We start from the raw sequence: 13,252 nt of genomic DNA, 5'->3' as shown, positions 1-13,252 counted from the left end.
ATGCAATAGCTATCACTAAAGAGGTAGCGCTGAGAAAACATGTGGGCCTGAAGATTGATAAATCTCCTGGTCCTGATAGAATGCATCCCAGGGTACTGAAAGAAATGGCAGAAGTTATATTAGAGGCTTTGGAGATAATTTATCAAAATTGTCTAGACTCTGGGCAGGTCCCGGTGGACTGGAAGACTGCAAATGAAATGCCACTGCTCAAAAAAGGATGTAGGCAAAAGGCAGGCAACTATAGGCCAGTTAGTTTAACACCTGTAGTTGGGAAAATGCTTGAAGCTATTATTAAAGAAGAAATAGCAAGGCATCTGGAAAGAAATGGATCTATCAGGCAGACGCAGCATGGATTCAGGAAAGGCAGGTCCTGTTTGACAAACTTACTGGAGTTCTTTGAGAATATAATGAGCACAATGGATAGAGGGGAACAGATGGGCATTATTTACTTGAACTTCCAGAAGGCATTTGATAAGGTGCCACATAAAAGACTTTTCCATAAGATAAGGATGCATAGAGTTGGGGGTGATGTATTAGCATGGATAGAAGATTGGTTAACTAATAGAAAGCAGAGAGTTGGGATACATGGGTGTTACTCTGATTGGCAATCAGTGGAGAGTGGTGTGCAGCAGGGGTCGGTGCTGGGCCCACAACTGTTCATGATATACATTAATGATCTGGAAGCGGGGACCGAGTGTAGTGTATCTAAGTTGCTGATGACACTAAACTGAGTGCAAAAACAAATTGTCCAGAAGATACAGAGAGTCTGCAGAGAGATGTAGGTAAGTTAAATTAGTGGGCAAGGGTCTGGCAGATGGAGTACAATGTTGGTAAATGTGAGGTCATCCACTTTGGAAGGGAAAATGAAAGAGCAGATTATTATTTAAATGGTAAAAAATTGCAGCACACTGCTGTGCAGAGGGACTTGGGAGTACTTGTGCATGAATCACAAAAGGTTGGTTTATAGGTGCAGCAGGCTATCAAGAAGCAAATGGGATGTTGGCCTTCATTGCCAGAGGGATTGAATTTAAGAACAGGGAGGTTATGCTGCAACTGTACAGGGTACTGGTGAGGTCGCTCCTGATGTACTGTGTGCAGTTCTGGTCTCCTTACTTGAGGAAGGATATACTGGCTTTGGAGGCGGTGCAGAGGAGGTTCACCAGGTTGATTCCAGAGACGAGTGGGTTAGACTATGAGGAGAGATTGAGTTACCCGGGACTGTACTCACTGGAATTCAGAAGAATGAGAGGAGACCTTATAGAATTGAATTGAATTGAATTGACTTTATTACTTACATCCTTCATATACACAAGGCGTAAAAATCTTTATGTTATGTCTCTATCTAAATGTGCAATCTACAATTTATAATAATTTGTAACAAATAGTATCTACAACAGGATAGTCAATATAACATAGAAATACAGTTTGGTCAGCATGAGTTAGGTAGTCAGCTGTCCTGGTGGAAGAAGCTGTCCTGAAGCCTGTTAGTCCTGGCTAATAAGCTACAGTACTGTTTCCCGGATGATAGCAGCTGGAACACTTTGTGGTTGGGGTGACTCAGATCCCCAGTGATCCTTCGGGCCCTTTTTACACACCTGTCTTTGTAAATATCCTGAACAGTGGGAAGTTCATATCTACAAATGTGCCGGGTTGTCCACACCACTCTCTGCAGAGTCCTGTGATTGAGGGAAGTGCATTTCCCATACCATGCAGTGGTGTAGCCAGTCAGGATGCTCCCAATCATGCCCCTTTAAAAAGTTCTTAGGATTTGGGGGCCCACACCAAACTTCCTTAACCATCTGAGGTGAAAGAAGCACTGAAAGTTATGAAAGGGACAGATAAGATGGAGGCAAGAAAGTTGCTTCCACTGATAGGTGAGACTTGAATTAGGGAACATAGTCTCAAGATTTGGGGAAGTAGATTTAGGATGGAGATGAGGAGAAACTACTTTTCCCAGAGAGTGGTAAATCTGTGGAATTCTCTGCCCAATGAAACAGTGGAGGCTACCTCAGTAAATATATTTAAGACAAGGTGTCATGGTCCCATCCGGCAATGTCGCATCTTGCTATTATCTCCTTGATTAGGTCTTAATCCCCTAGTCTAATTTCCAATTGTTCCCAGCTTTCATTAGTTACAGCACACCTGCTTTCCATCAGCGAACTGAGGATAAGAACCCTAGCATCACTGTCATGCTTTGCCAGTTCGTTGGTCTATTCTAGTGTGTGTAAATCTCGGTTCCTGATTCCCTAGCTGTGACATCAATGTGGTTGGATCAGCAGAGGAGAGGTGATGATCACTCATAGGGACTTGAACCTCTCAACCCTCTCAGCCTCAACATCACACAATGTGCATCACTTGCAACACTCACAAACACGTTGGAGGAACTCAGCAGGTTGGGCAGCATCTGTGGAAACGATGAGTCGACGTTTCGGGTCGGAACCCTTCATCCGGCCCGAAACATCGACTCATCGTTTCCACGGATGCTGCCCCACCTGCTGAGTTCCTCCAGCGTGTTGTGAGTGTTGCTTTGACCTCAGCATCTGCAGATTATTTTGTGTTGTGCATCACTTCCTCCTTCCCTCCCTCCACCTTCCTGAAGTCAATGACCATCTCCTTTGTTTTGCTGACAATTCACCAGAAAGAAGTTGTTTATCTGAGCCTGAGCAACGTAAAATTTAAACCTAAGGGAGTGGGGCAGGAGCTGGCCATTCCTCTCCGAAGTCCGCTCCAGAATTCAGCAAAGTAATGGCTAATTTTCCACATCAACACCACTTCCATTCCGAATCCTCAAACCTCTAGATTCATCTAACATCTAGAGATCTATCTATCTCAAATTAGAACGCAGTCAATTACGAAGCCTGCAGGATGCTCCAGGGTGGAGGAGGTACCGTTCTCTGAATGAAGAGATTTCTCCTCATTTCAGTCCCTAACTGGCAGTATAACCCTAAAGGCTTTCCTGCCGCACTGGTGAAGATTGGAAAATCGATACTGAAGTATCCAATGTTAATATAAATCAGTGAGTATAAAGGGCTGGATTGATTCACACATATCCTTGGGTTAAAGTATAAACCTATCCAATGATGCAGCCAGATAGTGTGCTGTCTGGCTGCATCGTTGTGTGCTAAGGAAGATACAAGGCATTAGACTGCAAAATCCTACGGAGAAAAACCACGGAGAAGAACACCGGGGTCTCCTTCCCCCCATCTGTGACATATACTGGGAATGTTGCAGATGAAGAGTCCAAAGAGTTTTTGATTCCTACCACCCATCCCATATCTCTTTGACCCACTACCATCAGGGAGGAGGTACAGGAGCAACAGGACTAGGACTGCCAGACTGGGTAACAGCTTCTTTTCTCAGGATATGAGACTAATGAATACCCTGCCACTACCGAGGTCTTATCACTAGGACAGCGAGCTGTTTACTGTTTACTATTTACATGTGTTGTACATTACATGAATTTTGAATTATATTTATTAACTTACTTGCGGTAATATTTTGTTTTATGTGCTGTGTGTGATGCATGTTTTGTGGGTGTACTATGGTCCAGAGGAACATTGTTTTATTCAGTTGTGTATATGCACAGTCAGATGGCAACAAACTTAAAATTGAACTTGATGATTCTATTGGAACCTACAGCGAGTGGTAAACAACATCCAGTTCATCACAGGCCCATCACTTTCTCCCATTCAGTTTATCTTCAGAGTGCAATGGATCAGGAAGGGTAACGTTAAGGGTGCCTGACTTCCCGGGCGTTCCCTTTCCAGCAGAAGATACAGCAGCTTGAATGTCTGGACATTCAGATCCAAGAATAGGTCCTTTCCCACTGACAGCAGATTTCCAAACAAATCACCTCTTTCACGTTCTCTTCCCGGTGGTGCTGCCATGTTGTTGCACCCTTAATTCTACGTTATTGTGACCTCAGCATTTCTTTTTCCATCACCAACAGTTTGCACAATCACACATAGCCACATTTTGGTCAATTATGCCCTTCTTGATAAGGATGGGAATGTGTTAGTTTAAAATATATTTCTTATGATCTGACTGGTCTTTTGTTTTGTAATATGATTATACATTCCTGTAATGATTTGAATTTGTAATATAAGTAAGTCTTGCAAAAAAAAGGGCAGAAATGGATGATATGAGGGGGTATCATTTTAAGGTGATTGGAGGAAAGTATAGGAAGGATGAATGTCAGAGATAAAATTTCCGCATAGAGTGGTAAGTGGAGCACCCTGCCAGGGATGTTGGAAGAGACAGACAGGTACATTAGAGACATTTAAGGTGGGCCATGGATGATGGGAAAAAGAAGGGCTCTCTATGAGGGTAGGGTTTTAATGATCTGCACCAAACACAGGTACTCAGCAGGGAAAGTCAATATGACTTTGCGCTTGGTAGGTCATATCTAACCAATCTTGTATTGTTTTTTGAGGATTTCACCAGAAAAGTTGAAGAAGGAAATGCAGTGAATGCTGTCTACATGGATGTAAGCAAGGCCGCTGGCAAACTCACATGGGAGGCTTGTTCAGAATGTCCAATCTCTTGTCATTCAGGATGATGTGGTAAATTGGATTAAACATTGTGTATTAGATATTTGTTCGTGCAAAACTGATATTTACAATGTATGCAGTACAGCTTAATTTTAAAAATCCCACACTTGCATGCAACAAGTGGCTTTGATAGTCAATAACACTCAAAGGCCATTGTCAACCTGGTGTGTAGCTTTATTCAGATGCACAATGGCCCTGGGGAAGAAGCTGTTTTCAGTCTAACTCTCTTAGAAACATAGAAAACCTACAGCACAATACAGGCCCTTCAGCCCACAAAGCTGTGCCGAACATGTCTTTACCTTAGAAATTACCTAGGATTACCCATAGCCCTCTATTTTTCTAAACTCCATGCACCTATCCAGGAGTCTCTTAAAAGACCCTATTGTTTCCATCTCCACCACTGTTGCTGGCAGCCCATTCCACACTCTCACCACTCTCTGCGTAAAAAACTTACCTCTGACATCTCCTCTGTACTTACTTCCCTCATACGAGCCATTTCAGCCCTGGGAAAAAGCCTTTGACTATCCACACCATCAATGCCTCTCATCATCTTGTACATGTCTATCAGGTGACCACTCATCCTCTGTTGCTCCAAGGAGAAAAGGCCGATTTCATTCAACCTATTCTCATAAATCATGCTCACCAAACCAGGCAACATCCTTGTAAATATTCTTTGCACCCTTTCTATGGTTTCTACATCCTTCCTGTAGTGAGGCGATCAGAACTGAGCACAGTTCTCCAAGTGGGGTCTGACCAGGGTCCTATATAGCTGCAACATTACCTCTCAGCTCTTAAACTCAATCCCACGACTGATTGATGAAGGCCTTCTTAACCACAGAGTCAACCTGTACAGAAGCTTTGAGTGTCCTATGGACTTAGACCCCAAGATCCCTCTGATCCTCCACACTGCCAAGAGTCTTACCATTAATGCTATATTCTGCCATCATATTTGACCTACCAAAATGAACCACCTCACACTTATCTGGGTTGAACTCCATCTGCCACTTCTCAGCCCAGTTTTACATCCTATCAATGTCCCTCTGTAACCTCTGACAGCCCTCCACACTATCCACAACACCCCAACCTTTGTGCCATCAGCAAATTCACTAACCCCTCCCTTCACTTCCCCATCCAGATCATTTATAAAAATCACGAAGAGGAGCGGTCCCTCCTCTTGTTTAAGATGCTTCTGTATCTCCTACCAGATGACAGGAGCTTGAACAGACAGTATCTGGAATGGGATGGGTCTTTAATAATGTTACAATCGTGCCTTAGGCATTGAGAGTTGTAGGTTGACCAGAATCTCAATTAGATCAGCCACTTAAATATCATGGTTGCAAGAAAAGGTTACAGGCACAGTGGCACAGTGGTTAGCATAACTCATTTACATGGCAGAGACCAGATTCAGTGTCCATCTCTCCCTGTATTGAGTTCGCACATCCTCCTTGTGACCATGTGGGTTTTCTCTAGGGGCTCCAGTTTCCTTCCATATTCTAATGGCTTAGTAAATTAGTTGATCACATGGGTGTAATTGGGCAGTGTGGGCACAATGGACCAGAATGGTCTATTTCTGTGCAGTATCTCTAAATATGTAAGCAAACAAACAAACAAACAATAAATAAATAAATAACCACATTTGTCAGCTGCTCTAGGCTCCTCCAGTAGCCCCTGGGCAGAAGGCTGAAAATACCTGATCTAAGAGCATTGAAGAGCACCTTCTGTCAGCTACAGTGAAAACTCTCCCGTATAACCTAAGAGTTTGAAGTTCAGGTACAGAATTTGAAATAGATATAGCTTAGAACAGAACATTTTGAAGAAAATCTTAGATAGATAAAAGAGGAAAACTGAAAGATATGTATGTTGCGTAGTCAGAAGAGATTAGTTAGCCGTTAATTGGTTCAGCACAACATTGTGGGCTGAAGGGCCTGTTTCTGTGCTGTACTCTTCTATGTTCTATTTAAAATGTGATGTTGAAGTTCATTCACATGTGTTACGTTTTTTGAACTTCATATTACCATGATCCCCCTCTGTGGACTCTGACAAAACTTCTTGCTGCCTCAGTAAAGCAGCCAGCATAATCAAAGACCCCAGCCTCCCTACATATTCTCTCTTCTCTCCTCCCCCAATGGCCAGAAGATACAAAAGCCTGAAAGAACATTCCACCAGGCTGAAGGACAGCTTCTATCCCACTGTTGTCTGACTCTTGTTCGGACTTTGTGTACGATGAGATGCACTGTTGGCGTCACAATCTACCTCGCTATGATCTGGCACATTATTGTCTACCTACACTGCGCTTTTTTGGTGGCTTTTACACTTTATTCTGCATTGTTATTGTTCTACTTTGTTTTACCTCAATGCACCGTGTATTGCATTGATCTGTATAAGCAAGATACAGGATAAACGTTTCACTGTATCTTGGTGCATGTGACAATAATAAGACCACAAGACTGAGCAGCAGAGTTAGGCTATTCGAGTCATGAAGTCTGCTCCACAATTCTGTCATTGCTAATTTATTAATCCTCTCAATCCCAATCTCCTGCCTATTCTCCTTAAATTTTGATGCCCTCAAACCATAGGGTCCCCAACAGTGAGTCCAGAGCCATGAGCCACTAAGGTGAGTAAATCCATTCCAGGAACCAATGGCTACCAAGTCAGTCAGTTCAGCACTATGTTGATGGCTATATCCCAATAATCATTTGTTATATTAATAGCCCTACAGTGCTTTCCAGAATGCGGTTTTTGGAAAGGCAGTATGCAGTGTCTGCACTGATTTTTTCCACTTGCTTCTTTGTGCTGGGCACATGTATACCAGGCTCAAATGACAGTCAACAGGAAGAAGTGCCATTTATCCAAAGCTACAATAGAACATCAGTAACTTCACAAGTAAAAGGTTCAAAGATGGTCGAGTGTAAGGGAACAGAGCGAGGAATCTGGTAGAATATACTTCTCCATGTGGGTCTGTATTAACCTTTTGCTGTCACCACCTACCATATCAATTGGTTCTTTCCTTCCTGTAATCCCCATCACAAGTTTGCCATGTTGACTATTTAAATATTTTCACAAATTCTCAAATCATTTCCTGAACCAAAATCTCTAAATCAGTTTCTAAGTGTTGTTATCACTTTAAAAGTACTCCATTGGCTATTAAGCACTCTGGGATCACAGGATGTCTTGTAAGCTCTATATAAATGTAATTTCTACCCACTGGAAGTACAGAAAAATGGAAACAGACAAGCTAATGATCACTTTTTGACACTAATTTAATTTTTCCCCTTTTCTGTGGCTAACTGTTTAACATCTCTTCATTATGATGAATGTGTCACCTTCCTTCCATTTTGGTTAGGGAATTTTATTTTAGCTTTTCATAAACTTGCTTCAAAAAGGAACAATTATACCAGCACCTAAGAAGAATCGCCTGGTAGCACTCACATCTACAGTGATGAAATGCTTTGAGAGGTTGGTCATGACTAGACTGAACTCCTGCCTCAGCAAGGACCTGGACCCACTGCAATTTGCCTATTGCCACAATAGGTCAATGGCAGATGCAATCTCAATGGCTCTCCACACGGCTTTTGACCATCCGGACAAGACAAACACCTACGTCAGGATGCTGCTCATCGACTATAGCTCAGCATTTAATACCATCATTCCCACAATCCTGATTGAAAGGTTACAGAATCTGGGCCTCTGTACCTCCCTACCTCCCTCTGCAATTGGATCCCTGACTTCCTAACAGGATGACCACAATCTGTGCAGATTGGTAATAATATCTTCTCCTTGCTAACGATCAACACTGGTGCCCACTGCTCTATTCTCTCTATACCCATCACTATGTGGCTAGGCATAGCTCAAATACCATCTGTAAATTTGCTGATGATACATTGTGGGTAGAATCTCAGATGGAGACGAGAGGGCATACAGGAGCGAGGTATACCAGTTAGTGGAGTGACGTTGAAGCAACAACCTTGCACTCAACGTTAGTAAAACGGAAGAGCTGATTGTGGACTTCAGGAAGAGTAAGGTGAAGAAACATATACCGATCCCCATAGAAGGATCAGAAGTGAAGAGAGTGAGCAGTTTTAAGCTCCTGGGTGTCAAGATCTCTGAGGACTTAATCTGGTCCCAACATATCAAAGAGATTTGGTATCAGATTTGGTGTCAGATGTGGGAGGTCCTGGAGACTCCCAGCCTCCCGGATGGCCACATCTGCACCAAGTGCGTCGAGCTGCAGCTCCTTAGGGACCGGGTTAGGGAACTGGAGATGCAGCTCGATGACCTTTGCCTGGTCAAGGAGAGTGAGGAGGTGATAAAGAGGAGCTATAGGCTAGCGGTCACACCAGGGCCTTGGGAGACAGGTAAGTGGGTAACAGTCAGGAGAGGGAAAGGCAAGGGTCAGATACTAGAGAGTACCCCAGTGGCTGTCCCCCTTATCAATAGTACTCCTGTTTGATCCCAGAGTCTGGCCCTATGGCTCAGAAGGGTAGGGAAAGGAAGAGGGTGGCAGCTGTGATAGGGTACTCTATAGTTAGGGGGTCAGACAGGCGATTCTGTGGACGCAGGAAAGAGACACGGATGTTAGTTTGCCTCCCAGGTGCTAGGGTCCAGGATGTTTCTGATCATGCCCACGATATCTTGAAGTGGGAAGGAGAGCTGCCAGAGGTCATGGTACGTATTGGTACCAACAACATAGGCAGGAAAAGGGAGGAGGTCCTGAGAGCAGACTACAGGGAGTTAGGAAGCAGGACCTCAAAGGTAGTAATCTCAGGATTACTGCATGTGCCACGTGACAGTGAATATAGGAAGAGAATGAGGTGGAGGATCAGTGTGTGGCTGAGGGCTTGGAGCAGGGGGAAGGGAATTCAGATTTCTGGATCATTGGGAACTCTTCTGGGGCAGGTGTGACCCGTACAAAAAGGATGGGTTGCACTTGAATCTGAGGGGGACCAATATCCCGGCGGGGAGGTTTGCAAAGGGTATTTGGGAGAGTTTAAACTAGAATTGCTGGGGGTTGGGAACAGAACTGAAGTGACAGAGGAAAGGGAAGTAGGCTCACAAATAGAGAAAGCTTGGAGACAGTGCAAAAGGGAAGATAGGCAGGTGATAGAGAAGGGACGCACTCAGACCGATGGTTTGAGTTGTGTCCATTTTAATGCGAGCAGTATTATGAATAACGTGGATGAGATTAGAGCGTGGATCAGCACTTGGAACTATGATGTTGTAGTCATTACAGAGACTTGGATGGTGCAGGGGCAGGAATGGCTACTTCAAGGCCAGGCTTTAGATGTTTCAGAAAGGACAGGGAGGGAGGCAAAAGAGGTGGGGGAGTGGCACTTTTGATCCAAGATAGCGTCACGGCTGCAGAAAAGGAGGAAGTCATGGAGGGGTTGTCTGCGGAGTCTCTGTGGGTGGAAGTTAGGAACAGGAAGGGGTCAATAACTCTACTAGCTGTTTTTTATAGACCACCCAATAGTAACAGGGACATCGAGGGGCAGATAGGGAGACAGATTCTGGAAAGGAGTAATAATAACAGGGTTTTCATGGTGGGAGATGTTAATTTCCCAAATATTGGTTGGCATTTCCTTAGAGCGAGGGGTTTAGATGGGGTAGAGTTTGTTAGGTGTGTTCAGGAAGGTTTCTTGACACAATATGTAGATAAACCTACAAGAGGAGAGGCTGTACTTGATCTGGTATTGGGAAATGAACCTGGTCAGGTGTCAGATCTCTCAGTGGGAAAGCATTTTGGAGATAGTGATCGCAATTCTATCTCCTTTACCATAGCATTGGAGAGGGATAGGAACAGACAAGTTAGGGAAACTTTTAATTGGAGTAAGGGGAAATATGAGGTAATCAGGCAGGAACTTGGAAGCATAAATTGGAAACAGATGTTCTCAGGGAAATATACGGAAGAAATGTGGCAAATAAAAAGTGGATATTTGTGTGGAGTTCTGTGTAGATGCGTTCCAATAAGACAGGGAAAGGATGGTAGGGTACAGGAACCGTGGTGTTCAAAGGCTGTTGTATATCTAGTCAAGAAGAAAAGAAGAGCTTATGAAAGGTTCGAAACTAGAAGATTATAAGGCAGCAGGAAGAAGCTTAAGAATGAAACTAGGAGAGCCAGAAGGGGTCATGAGAAGGCCTTGGCAGACAGGATTGAGGAGAACACCAAAGCATTCTACAAGTATGTGAAGAGCAAGAGAATAAGACGTGAGAGAATAGGACCAATCAAGTGTGACAGTGGAAAAGTGTGTATGGAACTGGAGGAGATGGCAGAGGTACTTAATGAATACTTTGTTTCAGTATTCACTATGGAAAAGGATCTTGGTGATTGCAGTGATGACTTGCAGCAGACTGAAAAGCTTGAGCATGTTGATATTAAGAAAGAGGATGTGCTGGAGCTTTTGGAAAGCATCAAGTTGGATAAGTTACTGGGACCAGACGGGATGTATCCCAGGCTACTGTGGCAAGTGAGGGAGGAGATTGCTGAGCCTCTGGCGATGATCTTTGCATCATCAATGAGGATGGAAGAGCTTCCGGTGGATTGGAGGGTTGTGGATGTTGTTCCCTTATTCAAGAAAGGGAGTAGGGATAGCCCAGGAAATTATAGACCAGTGAGTCTTACTTCAGTGGTTGGTAAGTTGATGGAGAAGATCCTGAGAGGCAGGATTTATGAATATTTGGAGAGGCATAGTATGATTAGGAATAGTTAGCATGGCTTTGTCAAAGGCAGGTCATGCCTTATGAGACGATTGAATTTTTTGAGGATGTGATGAAACACATTGATGAAGGTAGAGCAGTAGATGTAGTGTATATGGATTTTAGCCAGGCACCTGATAAGGTACCTCATGCAAGGCTTATTGAGAAAGTAAGGAGGCATGGGATCCAAGGGGACATTGCTTTGTGGATCCAGAAATGGCCTGCCCACAGAAGAGACCCAATGCAGACTGGGAGATCGTCTTGCTGAACACCTACGCTCTGTCCGCCAGAGAAAGCAGGATCTCCCAGTGGCCACACATTTTAATTCCACATCCCATTCCCATTCTGATATGTCTATCCACGGCCTCCTCTACTGTAAAGATGAAGCCACACTCAGGTTGGAGGAACAACACCTTATATTCCGTCTGGGTAGCCTCCAACCTGATGGCATGAACATTGACCTCTAACTTCCGCTAACGCCCCACCTCCCCCTCGTACCCCATCCGTTATTTATTTATACTGTATACACACATTCTTTCTCTCTCTCTCTTTTTCCTCCCTCTGTCCCTCTGACTATACCCCTTGCCCATCCTCTGGGTTTTTTCCCCCCTTCCCCTTTTCGTTCTCCCTGGGCCTCCTGTCCCATGATCCTCTCATATCCCTTTTGCCAATCACCTGTCCAGCTCTTGGCTCCATCCCTCCCATTCCTGTCTTCTCCTATCATTTTGGATCTCCCCCTCCCCCTCCCACTTTCAAATCTCTTACTAGCTCTTCCTTCAGTTAGTCCTGATGAAGGGTCTCGGCCTGAAACATCAACTGTACCTCTTCCTAGAGATGCTGCCTGGCCTACTGTGTACACCAGCAACTTTCATGTGTGTTGCTTGAATTTCCAGCATCTGCAGAATTTCTCGTGTTTACGAAGGCAAAGAATGGTTGTAGACAGGTCGTATTCTGCATGGAGGCCAGTGACCAGTGGTGTATCTCAGGAATCTGTTCTGGGACACCTATTGTTTGTGATTTTTATAAATGACCTAGATGAGGAAGTAGAGGGATGGGTTAGTAAATTTGCTGATGACACAAAGGTTGGGGGTGTTGTGGATAGTGTGGAGGACTGTCAGAAGTTACAGTGGGACATTGATAGGATGCAAAACAGGGGTGAGAAGTGGCAGATGGAGTTCAACCCAGATAAGTGTGAGGTGGTTCATTTTGGTAGGTTAACTATGATGGCAGAATATAGCATTAATGGTAAGACTCTTGGCAGTGTGGAGTATCAGAGGGATCTTGGGGCTCGAGTCCATAGGACACTCAAAGCTGCTACGCAGTTTGACTCTGTGGTCAAGAAGGCATACGGTGCATTGGCCTTCATCAACTGTGGGGTTGAGTTTAAGAGCCGTGAGTTAATGTTGCAGTTATATAGGACCCTGTTCAGACCCCACCTGGAGTACTGTGCTCAGTTCTGGTCACCTCACTACAGGAAGGATGTGGAAACTATAGAAAGAGTGTAGAGGAGGTTTACAAGGATATTGCCTGGATTGGGGAGCATGCCTTATGAGAATAGGTTGAGTGAACTTGGCCTTTTCTCCTTGGAGCTACGGAGGATGAGAGGTGACCTGAGAGAGGTGTACAAAGTAATGAGAGGGATTGATCGTGTGCATAGTCAGAGGCTTTTTCCCAGGACTGAAATGGCTAGCATGAAAGGGCATAGTTTTAAAGTGCTTGGAAGTTGGTACAGAGGAGATGTCAGGGGTAAATTTTGATGCAGAGAGTGGTGAGTGCGTGGAATGGGCTGCCGGCGGCAGTGGTGGAGGTGGAAACGATAGGGTCTTTTAAGAGACTTCTGGACAGGTACATGGAGCTTAGAAAAATAGAGGGCTATGGGTAAACCTAGGTAGATCTAAGGTAAGGACATGTTCGGCACAGCTTTGTGAGCCGAAGGGCTAGTATTGTGCTGTAAGTTTTCTATGTTCTATGTTCTATGTGTGTCAACAAAAACACTCAAAAACTTCTAT

This window comes from Mobula hypostoma, chromosome 3, assembly GCF_963921235.1.
Source record: "Mobula hypostoma chromosome 3, sMobHyp1.1, whole genome shotgun sequence".
Lineage (NCBI taxonomy): Eukaryota > Metazoa > Chordata > Chondrichthyes > Myliobatiformes > Myliobatidae > Mobula > Mobula hypostoma.
This window is presented reverse-complemented; position numbering follows the sequence as displayed.